Here is a 20,746-nt window from a genome sequence, read left to right as displayed (position 1 = left end):
CCCCTGCAGTTGGGCAGGACCAAAGGCAAGGGTGGAAGAAGTCAACCCTAGCAAAAATCCTTTTTCTAAATGAAAGTGGAGTTTCCCCTGCAGTTGGGCAGGACCAAAGGCAAGGGTGGAAGAAGTCAACCCTAGCAGTTGAAATCATGTTGTTCGCCAACCTCTGACATTCTTGCTCACCCTAAAAGCCAGGAATCTCCACAAGCGAGAACCCACATGGAGGTGCGGCCTGTATGACTCGCGCTCACGGGGACAACCCATTTCTAGAGGATTATAAAGCAAATGTTGTCATGCAACGCAGCTCTCAAGGTGTGGTAAGGATTCAAGAAAAAGGTACTTAGCCAGAAAGGAAGACATGCTTATAGCAGAGCTCCGAGTGTACAGGCCTGAGAACAAGAAGGGGAGAGCTGGGAGGCAGACTGGCGTGTTGTGGGCACCGTCATTCAGGACTCTCTGCAGTTGCCACACTGGGTCTCCAGATGACTTGGAGGCCAGATTGTGAAGAAGCTGAAAATGCTGGGAGGACATGGGCTTGCTTAAAAGAAACGGGCATCAGCAGGTGCGGAGGAACGTGGGAGAATGGCATAAAAGGACTCATGTGGTCCCCACAAATAGTTTGAGGAAATATTTGCTCTTTTCCCCACCTATCATTCTAGGGAAACGCAAGGTATAAATTAGAAGGCAGTTTCTTCATCTTCCAGAGAAAGGAATGGAAAAAAACTAGCAACAGAGGGTGCAACTCCTCTGGCTTTGAGATGATGAACAGCCAAGAAGGGGAACAAATCAACATGTTAGACTCCTTGATGAAATGGTCTCTGGAGGTTTTTGTACAACGCATAACTTAACCTTCTTTCTGTATAATTTGTATGAGTTTCCCTTGAAATGTAGCAGAAAAAAATTATACAGTTATTTTGCTCAGTTAATCACTTGGAAGAAAAATGACAGTAGGTCCATGCTGACTCTGGAACAAATGAATTCTGAGTCCAGGGATGCCCTGCGGGTTCCTCATCTCTACCCGGGCATCGGTAGGTGATGTGGGGTGGTTTCCTCCAGCTTGACAGCTGTGGCTTCTGAAGCCAGAGAACTGGATGAGTCCAGATCGTAAGCGCTAGGGCTGAATGTTTTGAAGAGCTGGCGCTCTTGTCCAGTGGCTGTGGAGAAAGCCCTTCCTCGCCCCACTTGGTAACCTGCTGAAGGTCTCACTCTTCCCGAGTTCACAGTGAGGCTGGGGTGAGCTGTTCCTGCTCTTCCCCGTTGATGCTGAGCTGGTGTAGAGCTCTGGCCGTAGTCGGTACTGCACAGAGTGAGTCATTCCCAGCCTGAGGTCCCCCAGCAGCCCAGGGCCAACTTCACACCTTGTCTTCTCATTTAGTGGCAAGATTTCTTTGGGGGGAATCATATCAGCTTTTTCACGCATCAGTTTTCTGCACTACCTTTAATTGCAAATTAACAACTCATCTCCGCTATCTACCCATGAATCTGATTTTTCTTCTGTGTGTGCATGGATGTAAGTGTGCCATGCACAGTGTGTTTAGGAAAAATTATGAGCTCAAAAAGAATTTGTGGTTGATTTTTACCAGCTCCAAGTGATAACCAACTCTTAATTTTAACCATTTTAAAAATTATTTGCAATGTGTCCGTGGCAATTTACACTTTACCTATAGTTAAGAACATATCATTGTTCTGTCCTCCTGAATGCCCATGAAATATGAGGTCTATAGACTGCCCTTTACTCTATGAAACATGACCCCCGTCTCCAGTAGCCCCAGAAGATGCAGCCCCTCCACATTACCTCCTCCCCCTTCTCCTGCTAAACCCTTACCTATGGACCGTTTAAGACTGGGCTTACACATGCTTTCTCTGACTAGACATGCTTTCTCTTTCCTTTGGATTCTTAAAACGTGTCATGCAGAATTTTACCTACTGGGGTTATTCTTTGTACAGATTTCTTATTCCTTTTTTAGAACATACGCGCCTCAAAGATTCAGTGCTCATTACCTGTGTCTCTTGGTTGTCCAGAGTAGTGCCTTGCCTGGTCTATGCTGTTAGGATCATCCTTTTAAAATTAGCACGCCCCTTTCACTTAGGAGAATTCCGTATGGCAACAGTACGCCCTTTGCGTTATGGTAAAAAATATTAAAGTGGGAGTTCTTGATCATAAACCTTAAAACAATTAGAAAAATGAAGGATAAGTTGAGTTTTAAGGGTGAAAATAGTTGTAAACACTGCCACAAGTTAATGTGGTTTAAAGTGATGCCATCTGGAACACGCCTATAACAAAAGGTTTTTGGAGTGTGTGTGTGTGTTTGTGTATGGAGGGGCCCATGTGGGTGAGTGGACAGTGGAGGAATAACTGTGTAGAAGTCTTGTAATTGGGGGATTTGGAGATTGAAATGAACTTGCTGTCTCCCTCTGTGCCCTTCTCGGACCCTTTCGTTACAGCGTGAGGCAGGTCGAAAGCACTTCATTTTTAGATTCCCTTTTATCGATATTGAAAATGGTATAAAACAGTAATTTGAGGGTAAGAATGATCATAATAAATTGGTTGTCAGAAGTGTGCTTTTATTCATGAAACTTAACAAAACTTGTCTTGCAAAACCAAAGGAAAGAAAAATCCTGCTTGCACTATTCTCCTCGGACAGGACAGTCCTCCGGCAGCGTGTCCCTGAGGAGGTGGATTTATGTTTGTGCCAGTTTCTCTGTATCTGGTCACCCACTTAATATCTTTAGGGGCCCCTTAGGTTTGCTTCCCGTCCTCTGGTCAGGACACAGACCCCAGGTGCCTGTGCGGCGCCGTCACTCTGCAAATCACGCCGCAACCGATCTCTAAGTGTAAGTGCTAACGATTGTGATTGATTTTTAAAAATTCATTAGAGCAGGTTAGTTCCGTCTCTCCTCTCTCGTCTCTCACTGGCAGCTCCACGCGCTTGCTTGAGAGGAACCGGTGGGTTGAGTGGGGCCGCGGAGTGTCAGCGCATCCGGCGGCCTGGGGGGGTCCCGTGAGCATTATTCAGGGGGGACACGCGCTGTGTTGCTTAGTTTCCATAGTTGAAGTTTATAGTTAGCTGTGTTTTCTGATGGACTTCACCCGTGGACAGATTTTTAATAAAGAAGGTACAGGGAGTAGAATAATTGAGAGCAGTGCACCCATAACATTAAAGTTGCGACAACCTAAAAATTCAGCAGGGAAAGGCGGGGGTGCGGCTCGGCGGTGTCAGTCAGCAGTCGCAGCAGAGCTAAGCCAGGTGTGTAACCTGGAGGTCGGCAGGCTTATTTTGCCCGAGTCATTCCTCATTAAGAAAATCCATGCGTCCCCTCCTGTGTACCCACTGACCATAAATGATCTTATGACAACTTTAAGGCCATCCAGAGGCCCCTGCTTCTCGGGCCTGGCCTCTCTGCGCTCTTCCCTGAGCCATCGGCTGCTGGGGCTACTGACACTTCAGCTGTTGTGTCGAGACCTAATCCCTGCACCTCAGATGACTGCGCAGTGTCGTCGGGTAAGCCTGTTGAGTGCGTGTCTAAGAGCCCTACCTAAGCGCACATGAGTGTGAGAAACACTTGGGTTTTGCTCCTGTTTGCCCCGTGTCAGGGAGCCAGCACGCACACAGTTGCTCAGCGCAAACCCTTCGGCTTGTTCTTCTCTCACCCACTTTCCACTACCAGGATAAAGTCCTGACCATCTTCTTGTGTCCCCTGGAATCTGCAGGGGTCTCCACACCCGCCCGATCATGTGCCCATTCTTCACAGTCCCCAGAGCACACATTTCAAGTCACGGGGAAACCGTCTTCTTCCTCTCCTGTCCAGGACCAGGCCGCCTGCGCCTGTCCGGACACTGGTCCCGCTTCCCACACTCCTGGATGCGCATCACTGCCCGTGGCTCCTGCCTTAAGCTCTTTGTGCTCGCGCTTCCCTGCCTGGACCACTGCTCGTGTCTCCAGGGCGTCTCCCACTGGTGTCATTTCTGTCTTCGTTTTCAGGCAACTTCTTCGTGGAGAAGGTTTCTAAGAATCACATCTAAATGAACACCACGTCCTCCTCTCCCATAAAACATTGTCTGGCTCCTCACGCTGTCTCCTCATTGTGGTCATCTATCATTTTCGTAAATCAGTAGTATCCCCCTTCCTCACGCCAGCGGTTACGCCTCATGAGCACAGGGCCGCCGCCTGTCTGGTGCTGGCCCCTCGGAGAGCTTCCGCGTGGAGCACGGAGCAGCACTTCTTGAGTGTAACTCAGTGATGGGACGGCGTAGGTGGCAAGTGCTAAATTGAAATCAAGAAAGAAAAAGCGAGCCCACCCCTTGGCCTTGTAGGCCTCGTGTTCTGACTACATCATTGGTGGCAGGTCGTGACTCTTGGTGGCAGGTGAATAAAGCATGATCCCATATCAAGGTGTGAAGCTCTATATCTCACCTGGAAATTATATAGTTTCATAAACGAATGGTGAATCAATACAATTGATTTTTGTTTTTAAAAGAGTGAAAGGTTAGCCTGGGGTTCGTTCTCTGGACAACGGAGTCCTCACTCAAGCAGGAGGTTGAGATGCCATGACACAGTGGTTTGGCCACGGCCAGGGCCAGGGAGGGGCAGTGCCAGGGAAGCCAGAGACGAGTCTGAAGTGATCGTCGTCGTGGCCGAGTGAGGCCGTCTTTCCCGTTAGCAGTCTGATCAGTGCTTATTTGCAGGCCGGCGCCCTAGAATGGACCATCCCCTGATGTTCTGAAAAGCAAGCTTCCCTTTTCTGACCCCCACCTGACCAAGACTTCCTCAGAGCAGCAGCTGCTCCAGAAGGTGGCCTTCACGCCCCAGCCAGACGTGACCTTTCATCTCTCTGAAACGTCACCGCACTCCGAGTGTCTGCGACACACGTGGTCTGGGCTCGGAATATTTGTACAGTCATGTTCGCTCCCTTTCCCAGCTAAATTGTAAATTTCTCCTCCACCTCAATTGTGTATATTGAGGTAAAGTTGGTTTACATCTTTGTATTTATTTTAAGGGATAATAGTTTCACATCTCGACACTGTGCCCACCAGCAGAGCCCCCTCTCCTCCACCCCGCCTGTCCCGTCCTGTTGCCTCAGATGTCAATGGTTTGTTTAGTTTTGTCGTTCTTTTGCCTTGTTTCTCTATATTCCAAGTATGAGTGAAATCATTTGTCTTTCTCCTTCTGCTTTATTTCACTTAGCATATTCCCCTCAGTTCCATCCATGTTACTGCAAATAGTAAGAGCTCATCCTTTTTTTTTTTATAGCTGAGTATTTCACAGTGTGTGTGTGTGTGTGTGTGTGTGTGTGTGTGTAAGTGGATCATTATTCTGATCCATTTCTCTGTCCTTGGACACTTGTTTCCACAGCTCAGCTATTGTAAATGGGGCTGCAGTGAACACAGGAATGCATACTAGATTGTAAATTTCTTGAGGGGAGGAAGTGGGTCCTAATTCCAGTACCCTCTAAAACACAGTCACATGCCTTAGACATTGATGAGTCAGTGCAGAACTTGGAAGATGGGTTTACATATCTGTTCTTACTTTAATATTTGCTTTTAGTGCTCTGCAGTGACATTTTATCATCTCTATAATTGAAAGCAATGATAGAGAAAAGAATCAATATGCTGTAGGACTTTCAAAACAATTAAATGAGATAGCATATGGATATATATAGTTCTTGGTCTGGAGTGTAATAAATAGTGGATATTATTATGGCGATGACTTTTATGAGTACTTAAAATGTCCATCCCAAGAGGATCCAAGAGTGGCCATCTTAAGTGACTATGGCTCTAATGCTGGTGACATTCTAAAATATTGACTGTCACGGAACCAATAGTAAGTATAATACCAAATATTTGTCTCTGACTATAGACCAATGTCCTTAATTAAGAAAAAATTAAACAGTGGGAAAATCACTTCTGAATCTTATAAATAGGAAATTGGATTTCCTAATGGGTGATTTAGATACTTCAGGAACTAAATACACCTGGAGCACTCAAGCTGTAAGTTGGTGACTCAGAGAACAAGGGCACAGAATCCTGAAATAAGCAACAGCAAATGGCCACTTAAGTTCTCAAAGAGCAAATTGAAAAAAGTAAATTAATACATTTAAATATGCATGAATCTCCTGAGTCTGAAATGGGTCTGAATGATTTCCTTTGTTACGTATGTTCTGAAGTCTTAATATCTCCTGGCCTTATGCCTTAGAACAAACCCCACAAACTTTTGCCTCTTAAAAATTGTTTTAAAAGTAAATTAGAATATAAAACAGGAGATTCCAGTCAGAGTACAGATGTGTCTCATTGATTTGAAAAAGTGGATAGTAAGTTTATGGACAGATAGGTGGATCCCAGAGGGAATGAAAAGTGATTTTGATTAATTTGCTAGAAAAGAGCTTTGATGATAATAATTTTGCAGAAACTTCTTAAAAGTTTGAAATGTGCCAATATTTCCCCTAATGCACATGTGAAGTTTGTCTCAGCCAGCCTGGTACTGTGTGGCATGGCAGCTGGCACTCCAAGAGTCAGTAGGCTGTGCTGGAGACTCCAGACTGTATTTGTCAGTTCTCAGTTATTTCCAGCTCTCATCATATCCTTTGGTTTCATTATGGGAACCACAGACATGAAAATCCTGGTATTTTATGTCCTTGCATACTCGCAAATAAATTTAATGGTTAAATAGTTGAGATAAAGGAAAAGGGTTCAGAAGAGGAGGCGGAGATATCAAAAGCAGAAGCAAACTATCAACCAAAGGACCCTTCTGGCTTTGTAAGGAGAGGGTTTCGGGAAATTCCCTTCTGTCATGCACGCTCTCAGCTTTCTTTCAAGGCAGCATTTCGGTTTTGATGCCCAGGCACTGAGGGAGAACTCAGCAGCAAAGCAAGAGCTTGAGCTGAGGAGACTGAGCTGTGGATGGATGAAGCTGAGGACAAGCTTTGGCAGTTCAGCCTGAGAACAAAAATAATCAAAAGAATCGCCAAGTCCCATAAAACCAGGGAGTAGGGATATGAAATACATCAACTTGATTTTCAGAACATGGAAAAATATTAAATCCATTCTAAGTCTGTTATGATGTCCATGTATTTCTGTGAGTTTCTGTTATTACAGTAATTTCTATTTTGCCTTGGGGCTCCAAATGGGATCAAGTCAGATAAGGGTTTTTTTGTGATTGTTTATTTTTAAGTTTGGAAAAACACATACTTTTTCACACAGGGTTTAAATAATTTGTAACTTCTGTATAAGGGTGTGTGTGTGTGTGTGTGTGTGTGTGTGTGTGTGTGTGTCCCTAAAGTGGAATATTTCCTTTGATGCCAAAGACTCATTATTTGTATGCTAATTTGTTCCCTTAGGAAACTAGGGTAAGTACTTCTGGGTACAGATCTTTGAAGGGAAATCTTTCGGTGCAATTACAAAAGAAACAGCATATTCCAGGAATATGGGGCAGGACTGCAAGAGAATGTCGTGGCAGGTCAGGCAGTATTTATGTAGCTAAAGTATGCCCCAGAGATGGTGGGAAGATGAGAGAAGGTGCTGGAAACTGAGGGGAGATCAGATTAGGAAGGGCCTGTGTGCTAGAAGAGAAAGTGTGGGTTTACTCTGTGGGCCATGGAGACAGACACCTGTGTTGAACAAAGATCTGACATTGCATATGAGGTGAATTAGAAAGAGAGACAGTAAATGGAATTTGTTGTTCTTTTTAAAAATCAGTGCATACACGAAACTAGATCCTTATGTCAATGATCTAAATAAACAGTCAAAAAAATTTATCTCCCATTCTGTAGGGATAAATTCTATCCAGTGACATTTGGTTTTAAATGATGGCTTCATTAAATACATTATCATTTTCAATATATGCCATTGACCTTTAAAATTTCAAATTCAGCTTCCTTGTCTGCTTTTGAAAGAGGGTTATGATTTTGGGGGTGACCTGGTTCTTTTCAACAAACCCAGGATTGGAAGTGGCTTCTCGGGTAGTGCGCTAGACCTCAAGTTCTGTAATTGAGTCTGTCCTGTCCTGCCCCTGCCAGAGTACCTCACTGCTTCGGTGTGAAACAAAGCGATGCCAGGGGAGAGGTACTGCAGATGAGGCTCTTTAAACCTTACGCGCTCATCACACTTTCATCCCCACAGCCCCACACCCACTCTGCTGCTTTTCATACTCCCAGCTGTTGGCAGGAGGACTGTAAGTGTTGGCTAGATTTTGAATACGACCTCCAGTTAGTGAGTACATTTTAACATGCGCTTTTTGTAGGTACACTGCCCATATGCTTCTCAGAAAAGAGCTTATGTCTTATAATAAATTGAAAAGGAGGATCTTCAAGAATTTTCAGTAGGAAATACTGTTCATCGCTACTGTGTTTCTAGTGATTAACTTGCTTTTTAATAGCTCTATGAGATGTTCCTCTAATCAGCTCACACGAGTCGTCATCAAAACGAGAATTCCTAATTCTGAGCCATAACAGTTGGAGACCAAGCAAATCAGGATCTTTAATAAGGCTGATGAGGAAAACCCATCAATCATCATTCCTTCTGCCTGACTCTGCATACATTATTGGAAAAACTTAGGAAAGTCTTTATACCAAAAAGCCTGTAAGAAATCAGAATGGTATACATATTAGCATGTAGTATTATCTAATCAAAGTTTGATTTGTGAGGGTGAATCAGCTAATGTATTCATAATTTTAATCGTGTTAACGACTCTGAAATTGGCTGATAATTACTTTAAAATTAGAGGCTCTAATTTGTACATTGGTAATGTGTTTCCAATCACCAGCCAATGTAATAACAATAATAAATTATACTTCTGTTTTCATTGAGCTCATGATGGACAGCTGAAATAGGATATTTCCATAAGAACTGAATTTCAAACTTTTTTTCTGAATGTTAACTACCTGTGAAGTTTCTGATGATCCCAGGCCATGTGTAGCTTCGTACTAGTAAATGCCCAACATAGTCTCAGTGGTTTAAAATCAGCTCATGTCCCTGGCTATGAGCAAACTTATCAGCATTGCCATGACTGTCAGCACAGGGTCCAAGTTAGTACCACTGCTTTGTAAACCACTGGAAGCCAAAATTTTGGTCATAGAGCTTCACTCATATTAACATAATTAGGCCTCTGAAGAGAAAATTCAGTTGCCCATGAAATTTTCTAACATGTTTAAAATCTGTGCAACAAGAGTAAATTATGTTAAAGGATTTTAGATAGTTTCTTAAATTGCAATACCCTTAGCCCAGCCAAATCTTACCCTAGAATCTTAGACCATCGGGTAGATAAGTCTTTGGTCTCACACATGGTGACTTACCACAACAGTGTTTCAGTCACTGAAGTAACCATAACTTTGCACATATGCTGCTTACTTTGTGTCTTTATGGGGTGGGTATGCCAGGCAGAGTGAAGCAGCAGGGGCCATAAGATAAAGTCCTGCCGTCTTCCTGTACTGGACCCCTGAGTCTCTCAACTGCAGTTCTTCCATCTTCCAGAAAAACCAACACTTCCCAGGAATTGGCAAATAAGTTCAAAAGCAGTCCAGGTGGTCCTGTTCGCTGGGCGCGTGTGGGCCCTACCTGCGTGCTCTCTGATTACACTTTGGGAAATGAAAGGCCGTGAAGCCGGAGATTTTGGATGCTAAGACTGAAGTGGGAAAAGTCTGTAGAAAAGGAACATGTGCTTATGAGAACTAGTAGTGGTGGTTAAAAGCCTTCCCATCACCTGGTGCTTCCCTCTCCAGCAGCCATGCTGCTGCTGCTGATGAGGTCAGGGCAAAAGAACCAGTGCCCAGGGCGGGACTCATAGCCCTAGCACACGTGCAGGCGTTACACATGCATGTGCACACACACAAGCATACATGTGCACATGTGCATACACACATGGGAGGAGTGGGAGAGAGAGGGAAGAGCAGGGAGGAAGGTTCCTCTCAACCCTCTGGGTTCTTCTCAGGCTGGTGGAGCATTCAATCTAATGAACATCAGACAGGCAAGTGAGAGAAAGAAGAAATGTAATGGCTGGTGTGAAGGACATAGATTTAGATTGTGAAGTAAATGGTGTGTGGGGTGGGGGGCAGATCCTGAGCTGTGGAAGGGGGTAGGCACCAGGGGCTTTAAGGAGAGAGGAGGTGGACTTTTATGGTGAAGACCAGATGCTCTGTAGTTAGGTGTGTGCCCAGACATATAGGTAGGTTTTTCTGATAGAAAGGTAAGTTCTGGCAAAAAGAAAAAAATAATTCTGGGTGATAACACCCAATTGTCACTCGTGTAGGTGGTTAAGGGGATGGTAAACATTTCTTGTGAGAGTCCTCAGGACTTTGAGCTCAGCTCAAGTTAAAGCAAGTGCCAGAGATTTACCTCAGGAATGCCTCCTGGGTGTCACGGGGAGGCCTGTCTGAACATCTTCAGGGGGTTTATCCTTCAGAGAGCGGGAAAGAAAAGAGAAAGAGAAAGAAAAGATTGATTAACACGCCTAACACTAAATTATTATTTGCCAAGGAGTGGACAAGTAGATTAATTCTCTGATTGTGTGTGCAGGTAATTATGCTCCTACCTAGAGTAATTATACATACTCATTTGTTTTCTTAGAAACAACTCAAAGTAGATTATATGTCAGAAAGTGATTTTCAATTCAGAAAAGACATACTTCAGTGATAGAACACCAATTTCCCCACAGTAACCCCCCCACCCCAAATCCATCTTTTTCCTCTTCCTCCCAACACCAGTCTGGGTGTGTTGTGATTTTATTTTAATTGAGGTATAAATGACATATGAGTCCATATTATTGTTGTGATTTTTAAGATCTTGATTGTTTAGTTCCAGTAAGTTCACTATGTGGTCGTATTAAGAGTGTTTCTTTTTAAATTACACATTAGAATTCTATTTATTTCATTGTGGTAACATTGATTTACATGATTTTTTATGTGTCAGAGGCCCAGGGTCACACCTTTCAGAGTATGTTACCACACCGCACCCCAAGGGGCACCTTCCACACCTGCTGCCCTCCTTCCCCCCGTCAGTAGCCTCAACTCTGCAGCCAGATTTCTAGGGCTTATATTGGTTGGGTGTTGTCTGACCCTTTGTTTTTCTACATGCCACTTGCAGGTGACACTGTGCAGTATTTGTCTTTCTCCTGCAAATTTCACTTAGCATAATCTCATCCAGTCTCATTCCTGTCATTGCAAACGGCAAAATTTTATCCTTTTTTTTTTTAATAGCTGAGTAGTATTCCCCTGTGTATATAGACCACATTTGCCGTATCCTCCCAATCCACTCATCTCTCCTCGGGCACTTAGGTTGCCATAACTGGGCTGTGGTAAATAGTGCTGCGCCGAACATAGGAGTGCACATGTCCCTTCAAATGAGCATCTTTACATTCTTCATATATGTACCTAGGAATGGAATGAATTTATGGTAGATTTATTTTTAATATTTTGAGAAACCTCCGTACTGTTTCCATAGGGGCTGGACCAGTCTCCATTCCCAACAACAGTGTACGGTGGTCTTTTTATCTGCAGTCTCATCACACTTGTTATTTTGTTTTGTTTTGTTTTGTTTTTTAATGTGGGCCATTCTCACACCCATGAGGTGGTGTCTCATTGTGGGTTTGATGTGCATTTCCTTGACAAGTAGTGATCACTTCTTCCTGTCCATTTGTCTTCTGTGGAGAAGAGTCTGTTCAGCGCTTCTCCCATCTTTTGATTAGGTTGTTTGTTTTCTTATTCTTGAATTACTTGAGTCCTTGGCAGATCTGTAGCTATCAGCCCCTTGTTAGGTGCATGGTCTGCATACATTTTCCCCCATTCCGTAGGGGATCTTTTTGTTTAGTGAAAGTTTCTTTTGCTGTGCAGAAGCTTTTCAGGTGGCTGTAGCCCCAGTTGTTTAAATTCTCTTTTTGTTTCTCTTGCTGTTGAAGATGAAGCCACAAAGATGCCCCGGAACCAGTATCATGGGGTGTTTTGCCTGTTTTCTTCTATGTATTTTATGGTTTCGGGTCTTACATGCAGGTTTTTAATTCATTTTAAGCTGATTTTTGCATATGGTGTGAAAGTGGTCTAGTTTCATTTTTCTCCATGTGACTGGTCGGTTTTCCCAGCATCATTTATTGAAGAGATTTTCCTTTCTCCATTGTATGCTCTTGGCTCCTTTGTTAAAGAGTAACTGTCCGTGTAGGTGTGGGTCTATTTCTGGGCTCTCATGGTCTGTATGTGTGTGTTTATTCCAGTGCCGTGCTGTTTCTGTTACTATAGTGTGAAGTCTGGGTGTATAATCACTATTCTTTTTTGTCAGGATCATTTTGTCTATTCAGAGTCTTTGTGGGTCCATATGAATGTCAGTAGTGTTTGTTCTATTTCTTTGAAGAATGCCACGGAATCCTTGATAGGAATTATATTAAATCTGCATATTGCCTTAGGTAAGATTGATATTTTAACAATGTTAACTCTCCCCATCCATCAGCAGGGAATGTCTTTCCATTTCTTTGTGTCTTTTAACAGTGTCTTATAGTTTTCGTTGTACAGGTTCTTCACCTCATTTAAGTTTACTCCCAAGTATTTAATTCCTTCTGATGTGATTGGAAACAGGATTGTTTCCTTGATTTCCTTTTTGTATAGCTTCTTGTTTGCCTGTGTTATGCAACTGATATTTGTAAATTGATTTTGTAACCTGCCACTTTACGGATTTATTGTTTCTAATGTTTTTTTTTAGTGGAGTCTTTAGGATTTTCTGTTTATATTAGCATACCATTTGCAACTAGTGATGGTTTTACTTCTTGTTTCCCAGTTTGGATTTCCTTTCTATCTTTCTTGCCTGATTGCTCTAGCTAGATCTTCTGATACTATGTCGAACAGTAGTGGTGAAAGGGGAACATATTCTTGCCTTCCACCAGATCTTTGAGGAAAATCTTTCAGCTTTCACCATCGAGAATGACGCTGGCTAAGCGTTTGTCATATTTGGCTTTTGTTATATTGAGGTATGTCCCCTTAATCCCCATGTTTTAGAGGGTTTGGTTTATTCCTCACTATTTCCCTTTCCACATTCAAGTTATAATTATCATTTTTTTCTATCATTTTATACATCTTACAGATGAGTTTTCTTATATTCTGAGGATTTTATTATAACATGCCTTAACATAATCCTTGGATGCATAAAGATAAACACTTGCCTAGGACAGACAGAAGGAGGAAAAGTAACTGGTGCCCTTGATGCTGGTGATTCCCTTTACCAGTAGCCCCCGGTGCTCTCCTCAGCTGAAGGCAGGAGAGCAGAGCCCGCTCGGATCGCCTCCCTGTTTGTTCCTTCTGACTGTGGATGCACGGAACAGTGGTGTGGAGTCAGGGAATCATTACAAAGTTGTACATGAAGTTTTTTTCCCATTAAAATGTCTTGTGTGATATTGGAGTTCAGCTTTTATGTCAGGTGACATGTTGCCCTTGTAGTCCATTTGAGGAGTTGTTTAATCTAAGGCTGACCTCCCAGCGCTCAGTTAAGCCTGAGAGACAGGGGGGAAGAAAAGGGTCAGGGTTTTGACAGTTTACTGGTGGGTTTTCTCACCCAGGCTGCTGCCCCTCAGGAGTCTGCAAGCCCTGGGGTCTTTGTTGGATTCCTTTCATAGCTCAACTCCTAGATAAATGAAAAATAAAACCACTGGTCAGCCAGAGAAATGAATGGTGGGCCGGGACTGATAATTTCATCCTTTCTCTGTGCCCAGATCGTCAATCCACTTCCTCATCTTCCCAGCACTGTGTCGCACCAGCACTACCTCTCGGTCTGAAACGGCTGTCTCTGTGTTCTTCCTCAGTCTTTATTTCTGTTACTGAGGTTCACGTGATCATATGAACAGGGCGGATGAGGGACTGCTTGAAACAAGCTCCAAGGAAGGGATAACAAGAGACACCCCATCTCTCCCCCGCTGTAGTCTTAAAGTAACTTGGTTCAGATGGGGCAAAAGAGACTGCCACCCCACGTGGCACAGGCGACCTAGACCTAGTATTTGTCAGCTCGGAGAGCTCAGCAAGGCGTCTCCTTAGTGCAGAATATAAACAGTCACAAGGGTGAGGATGGCAGGGGACGCTGTCTTTCTAGTCTAATTCAAAAACATTTTCATTGAGAAACGGCATCGTGACACTCAAATGGCCTCGATGATTAACTGCTACTCACTATTTGTTTCAGAATTTACCTGTAAGGAAATGGCCAGTCCAGTGAAACATGCTGTTGAATGTCTGATCAACTGTGACTTGTTTTATAGCCTAGCAGTTAGGTCCGAGAAAACAAGTGTAATTCAAGTGTACAAGAAAAGAGAGGAATCTGATCCTGTGGCATAACATAGTTCTGTAGTTCTGCTTACCACCCTGCCCCCACCCTGCAGTTACATTGCATTAGCTACTAGAGACCCCTGCAAAAAAAGGTTAATGAGTCAAAGTCTAGTTTTCAGGACCATAAGCCTAGACCTTTCACTTTTGCAAATATTTGAGCAGACTTACTGTGGCTTCTCCTCAAGATGACACTGACCTTTGTTCTGGGTCTGAAACTTCTGTCTCTGGGGACTCCCTGCTGTGCAGTGCTCTGTCCTTAACCTTGCCTCGCTGCGTCCAGCAGACACTAAATCCACCTGCCTACAAAAATTACTTAACTTCCTGGGCTAGGAAGTGCCATTCAAATACCATAAAAAACATTCTTTTGGTTGAACCAGTCCTGGGACCCAAAAGAATGATTTATTATGTATCAGTTTATCAGGGAATCATATGTTCAATTTAGGACCAGACATCATACTATTCCTGGCAACAAACTAAAATAGATCCAGCAGGGTAAACAGAATTATTTCAGCAGTTCAACCTCTGTGGGACCTTATTCTTTACAAGGAAAGTTATAATTAAATTACAAATTAGAGTTGTGTCCTACCATTGTAAAATGATTTCTGCTTTTAGAATGAACGTGGTTTCCTAAGGCCCAAGGTGATGGCTGGCGGTGCCCAGCAGTGAAGCAGGCTTGTGAGTCCATCATTGTTGGACCCACAGCGCCATCTACAGGATAGACAGAAAAATGCGGGTTCCACGGCCTGTGCACTGCAGATAAGGCAGCCGCAGGGAATTAAGATGGGTACCTGTTCAGCCTTAGTTGGGTGCAGTCAGCAAGACTTTGTTGCTGCATTTTAAAAACATGGTTAAATCTGGCAAAAAGCTGTCATTCTTAAATCTCTTATCATTTCCTTTCCTAAGGGAACAGAGTGTTATTTTCACTGTCATTTTTATTAAATCAATGAACTGGAGAGCCGATTTGTTTTAAAAACTCATGTGGCAATCTTTGAAAGATGTAGCATTTAACATTCTGGTTACTTTGAATAGTTGGTATTGAACTTAATATTACTTATATGATCTACCTGTTTATTCTATCTACTGCTTATATCTGCCTCCCCTGCCAGAACATCATCACCACGAAGGAGAGATTTTTATCTATTTTATGTACTGACTTTTCTCAAGGACCTAGAACAATGCCTGCAGAAGAGCTGGCACCCGGATGTTGGTATGTGAATGAGGATGTCATTGTACTTTGCTAGTAAGAAGACCAGAGGGAAAGACGGGAAAGAATTATTCTTCCTTAAATATAGGTTCTTGCCTTTAAAGTGGGGTGCCAGTCTGCTCTTCCATCGGCCTGTTTTGTGAAAATTAAATGAGATAATGGATAGCAAAGCACGATAAAGTATCAGGCACTATAGAATTTAGGCATTTTCCCCGAGCGTCATTTTTTTTTTTCTTTTTGGTCTAGTACTCTAGACATGTAGAAAATACAACTTTCCCCCACACCCATATTTTGAGGTACTTTTAAAATGTAGGCATCCGGCTCCAGCTCAAAAGTCGGGGCATCATCATCTTCATTTTGGAAAGAAAAGCAAAAAATAGAAACCAGGCATTCCTGAAGCACACCAAACTTTCAGAACTTCTGGCATGAAAAAGAGGTTGAACTTGCCTTGAATCCAAAATGAAAGCTACTCCTTTATTGCTGCTCCCCCTCAGTTAGTCCACAGCAGGAAGCTGTTTCTGATGGGATGAGTTTCACTGTTGAGCAGGAGAGGTGGGGGGCTGGGGTCATGGTGGAAGTAGGTGTGGATAGCGTGAGGAGGGGAGCAGGAGGGAAGGCCTGTGGACACGGGAAGGGGTGAGTTGTGCTCTGAGAGACTGCTCAGCCGTGACTCCTATCTGAACTCACGGCCTAGCAGAGGGTGATGCCCCTAGTGCTCCCTGACTCTGCCCCCCACCGCAACCCTCGCTTGCCCTATAGATTGAGGCCCTCAGTGCTCACCTCAGTCAGTCCCTTCCAACATGCCCCTCACAAACTGCAGGAGTAAACTGTCCATGCCATCCTGCGTTCTCCTCCTGGGGGCACAGCAGGCCAAGTCCAAGCTCATACAGCAGGTTCTCAGGGGACTTCGCGGCCTCACCCATTCCTCACAGTTCTAAGCCTTGCAACCTTTATTTTAGCAGCAGCAAACTGCACCCGCCACTGCAATCCTGGCCCTCTGTCTATATCCCCACACTTCTGTCAGCCACAATGCCCTCCTCTTTCAGGCAGACTCCTCATTTAAACAAAAATATATAACAGCCTTCCTTCCTCCTGCTCTGCCCTGCAGAACCAACGTGTCATACACCCACTGACTCCTCATCGGCTTGTGAGTTTCCTGAGGGTGTTCAGAGAAAAGAAGTGTGGTTGGAGATTGTGGCCAAAGACAGCTGTGTGGGGCAGGAGAGGATGCCCCCGACTTGGGGGACGGTGGGTGCCGAGCAGGGCCCTCCCCACTCCCTTCTCCTCACTGCAGGCGCCCTCGGCCGGGCTCTGTGGGGCAGGCCCGGCGAGCAGCGAGCAACTGGAAAGGCCTGGATGTGCCTCCAGAGGACTTGGCATCCAGAGCCGATTCATAAAGAATAAACAACTGTGCAAATGTGCGGGATGAGGTGATAAATGAGAGTGTTGATAAGAAGAGCTAAAGTCTTGAACTGAAAAGAAAGTCTCACCTCATTTATTTCTTAGAAAAGAGGGTGAGAGAATTTCTCATTACTAAGCCTTCATTACTTTTCCAAAATGTCCCGCAGCATGCTTCCTAGTGCTTTACGAAACCCTCATGAATAAGTCGCTGTAATGTCACATCTCAAAATGTGTGAGCAAAGAGTGTTTTGTAAAGTTTTCCTGCGCACTTTATTTTGCATGTTACCTCAAAGAAATGATATACGTATACATGGGAAATGCTGCAAATCTTCCCATCTCCCGGCAGTAAAAGCCAGTCTTTGGAATCCATCTCAGCGCACCCGGAGCAGACACGAGCCTCCCTGCCTCCAGACCAACTCTTTCTACCCGCAAATAAGGAAGCCATCCTGGCCGACGGAAACTCAGGAAGCAACTGGGAGGCAGTTACTTTTTGTGGGTAGAAAGAGTTGGTCTGGAGGCAGGGAGGCTCGTGTCTGCTCCGCGTGCCCTTCCATGGATTCCCAAGACTGGCTTTTATTGCGGTAAGATGGGATTCGGAGTGTTTGCGCTTGGCCGCTTTCAGGATTTTGCCCTTAAATTTGATTTCTGTAGGCCGAACCTTGCCGTTGCCCTGCTCCGCGCCCTGAGCACCCTGAGCGCGCCTGCTGGTGTCTGGCTTCACCTTGAAGACATTCCCGGTCACTGTGGTGTCATGTGTTTCTTCTCGCCGCCCTCCCTCTTGTTCCTCCCGCCGTTCCCAGCGCACATGTCCACGCAGCAGCCTGCGGCTCTGAGGCTGGTCAGGGTGGGGGGTGGCCTTGGGGAAGATCCACGCTAAGGAGCACAGTGACAGCTCCGGGTGCACACGGGGGGAGCAGGAAAGTATTCCTAAGACCCAGGCCACGCTGCATGGCACTCCACCTCACCTGTGTAAGAGTTTGATAGCAAACTTCATTCATTTTAAAATGGCATTAATAATACAAAGGAATCTTAAGGTTGGTTATGGGTATAAAATTCATTCCTAACTCTCACTCAGTTAGAAATTCCTGCTTTAAAATCCTTGACAGGCAGTTTTCTAACATAGGGTGAATGTTTTCTGTGATGAGAGCTTCTTACCTCAAAGGGCATCCAGGTCCCTTTTCAATGTAACTAATGACCGGGCAGGCCAGCCTCCACAGCGCCCCACAGCGCCCCACCCAGCTGGCTCCTCGGGGTCTCTAGTTCTTCTCCTGAAACTCTGGACTCCAAGCAGAATCTGCCTGCCCCACCCTGCATGTATGAAGTCAGCCGGTGGGCTCTGACTGTAAACTCTTTTCTAAGCTAAAAACCCCTCATTCCCAGAGTGTTTCTTGATGCAGGATTTTCTCCAGATCCCGGCCACACACCTCCAGGACCAGGGGTGCCTTGTCAGGCTCCCACTGTCGTCAGGAACCAAACAGAACCCTCCGGCACTGGGCCAAGTGGGTGGCTCCCTTGGTCTCTAGCCTTTTTTTTTATTATTTAAAGATTTATTTATTTATTTATGCAAGCACTGGGCACAGTCAGAAGCGCAGGAGGGTGAGAGAATTCACCAGAGCCAGAGCGGGGAGCAGAGCAGGCAGAAGGACCGAAGTGCACTGCTGAGGGGAGCAGCGGGCGGCAGGGGAGGTCTGCGCGCCATGTGGGACCCTTGCGGTGGCCGGGGATCAAACCAGTGCTGCAGAGGCTGCGGGCAGCTTCGCAACCCAGCGCTCAACCGCTGCGCCACTGGGGAGGCCCTCTAGCCTTTTTTTAATGCTTAATTTGTTTCTTTTTTTTTTTTTTTTTTTTAATGTGGCGACATTGGTTAACATCATTGTTTGTGTTCTGGAAACAAAGGATCCCCTTCCCGTGATGTTAACAATCACAAGGAGCCTTTTTTGAGCCCTGTGGTTGTACGGAAATTCGCCCCTAGATGCCTTAGTAGTTACAAGATAGTTTCGGCTCCTATTCGACTGAGACTCTTGTTCTCTTTCATGTAACATAAGTCAGAAACCCCGCCATCCTGAGCTTTTGTTACCGGTTTAAATTTTAAATTAAAAGATCTTGTTAATCTCTCTGTTCATTTTATCTTGATTTCACATCAAGGAAATCAGCTAAAAGTTTGTTTTGATTTGGTTTTCATATTAGTCGGAACGTATTTAGGAAAGAAAATGTGGAATATCAGAAAATTGAAAATAAGCTATATTCCAAATCTGAATTTAAAATCATCCGTCTTCGTGTCATTGAAACATAAGTAATCTTAGCAATTTTGCTGTTTTTCTCTCATTTTCTTGTGTGCAGTTATGCTTTTATATACTGTCTGAACAGACTCAAAAGTATATCATCAGCTGCTTCCCAGTCCTCATATATTTATAAGCCTATACAATAGTGTGTGGAATATAAATACTTATATAAGTATTTGTTCCATTGGGCAGTTAGGGAGCTTTCCCATTACAAATAATACTGTGAAGATGAAGACATCTTCACGTATGAAGTTTTCTCTGTGTTCCTGATTGCGCCTTTTGGTGTAAATTCTCAGCAGAGAAATGTCTGTGCCAAACACAGTGAGTTCAGCACACTGGCTGCTCTGTCTTGCCTCCAGGTGGGGCTTAGTTCTCAGGGCCTCGGGCTCTGCCATTAGGGTCTCAGGCTGCAGAGTAGAAATAAAGGAGCAACCGCTCCAGCTGTCTCTTTGAGGAAAATTCCCTTGAGTCGCTACAAAGTCTCTGCCTGTATCTTGTCAGCCAGAACATTGTCGCAGGAACTTAACATTTCTCAGTCTCCCCTGCAACTGGGTATCTGTATTCTCAAGAGCTATGTACTCAGCTTAAAATCACTGTTTTGTGGGTTTTTGGTTTTTTTGGTTTTGTTTTTTTTTTTTTTTTTAATGAAGGAAAAATGGGTATCACAGGACTGTAAGCAGTTTCTTCCCAGACTAAATGCCACAAGGAATAGATGTTATTTTTTAACCCCTAGACCTCAGGCCCTGGGTCAAACAAATGCCTGTTGAGTGTTTCTTGAATGAAACTTGCAGATTTCTTCACCATATTTTCCCACCAGCCACAACTTTCATCACGCCGCTTGAGCACTTATTTCCAAATCCATCCCCTAATTTAAACTCCGGGGGAACTGACACATGTTGAACAGCCATGGGCCGCACTAGCCGCAGCCTAAATCTCAACCAGTCTCCTCCTTCCTTACTCCCCCCCACCCCCGTCTGTCTCTCTCTGAAGGTGGCAGCATTCACATCATGTATGTGTACAGTGCAGGCTCTCCTCCCGCACACAGTTGTCACACTGCTTTGGGGTCTGCATTCTGCTCCAGAGGAGACGGGCCACCGGGAATGAGAAGGGAGTTGAAGAAGCATCAGGATTCATCAGAGTTACTATGTGTTAGGACAAAAGTGGGAAAAGGTTAATTCTCCAAACCTGGAATGCCAGGTAAAGCCCTGCTGATGTGAATCTGATGTATGACTTTCAGGATAAAAAATTTTAGACAAATAAACACCGACAGGAAGAAATCCAGTGGTTTGACATAAAGAGCCTAATAACCTAAATGGATTCCTAAAGAATCATTCAGTCATTCATAGCTTCAAGATGTGAGTCTGTCAGATGTCTACTCAACTTTAAAAAAAAAAAAATTTCCCCTTTTGATTAAAAAATGAAGGAAAGAATAGGGACCGATTTCTCTTGTCCCTGGAACCCAAAAGTCCTGCAGGGATGTAAAAACTTGGACCAGCAGTTTCAGCTCAGGTACAAGGGTTCTGGGGTGACCAGGGCCTCTCTGTCATGGTCAGTCAGTGACCTGACTGACACTCCCGTC

General features: G+C 44.3%; 1 protein-coding gene across 1 annotated transcript in view; it reads left to right on the top strand.

Annotated features, from left to right (window-relative positions):
- Positions 1-20,746, top strand: part of TPK1 (thiamin pyrophosphokinase 1) — a gene marked incomplete at both ends in the record, with an annotated part of 238,293 nt that overhangs the window by 179,350 nt on the left and 38,197 nt on the right. The gene's annotated exons all lie outside the window — the stretch shown is intronic.

Source organism: Talpa europaea, assembly GCF_964194135.1.
Source record: "Talpa europaea genome assembly, chromosome: 3".
NCBI lineage: Eukaryota > Metazoa > Chordata > Mammalia > Eulipotyphla > Talpidae > Talpa > Talpa europaea.
Note: the sequence above shows the minus strand (reverse complement) of the source record. Positions and strands in the feature narration are given on the sequence as shown.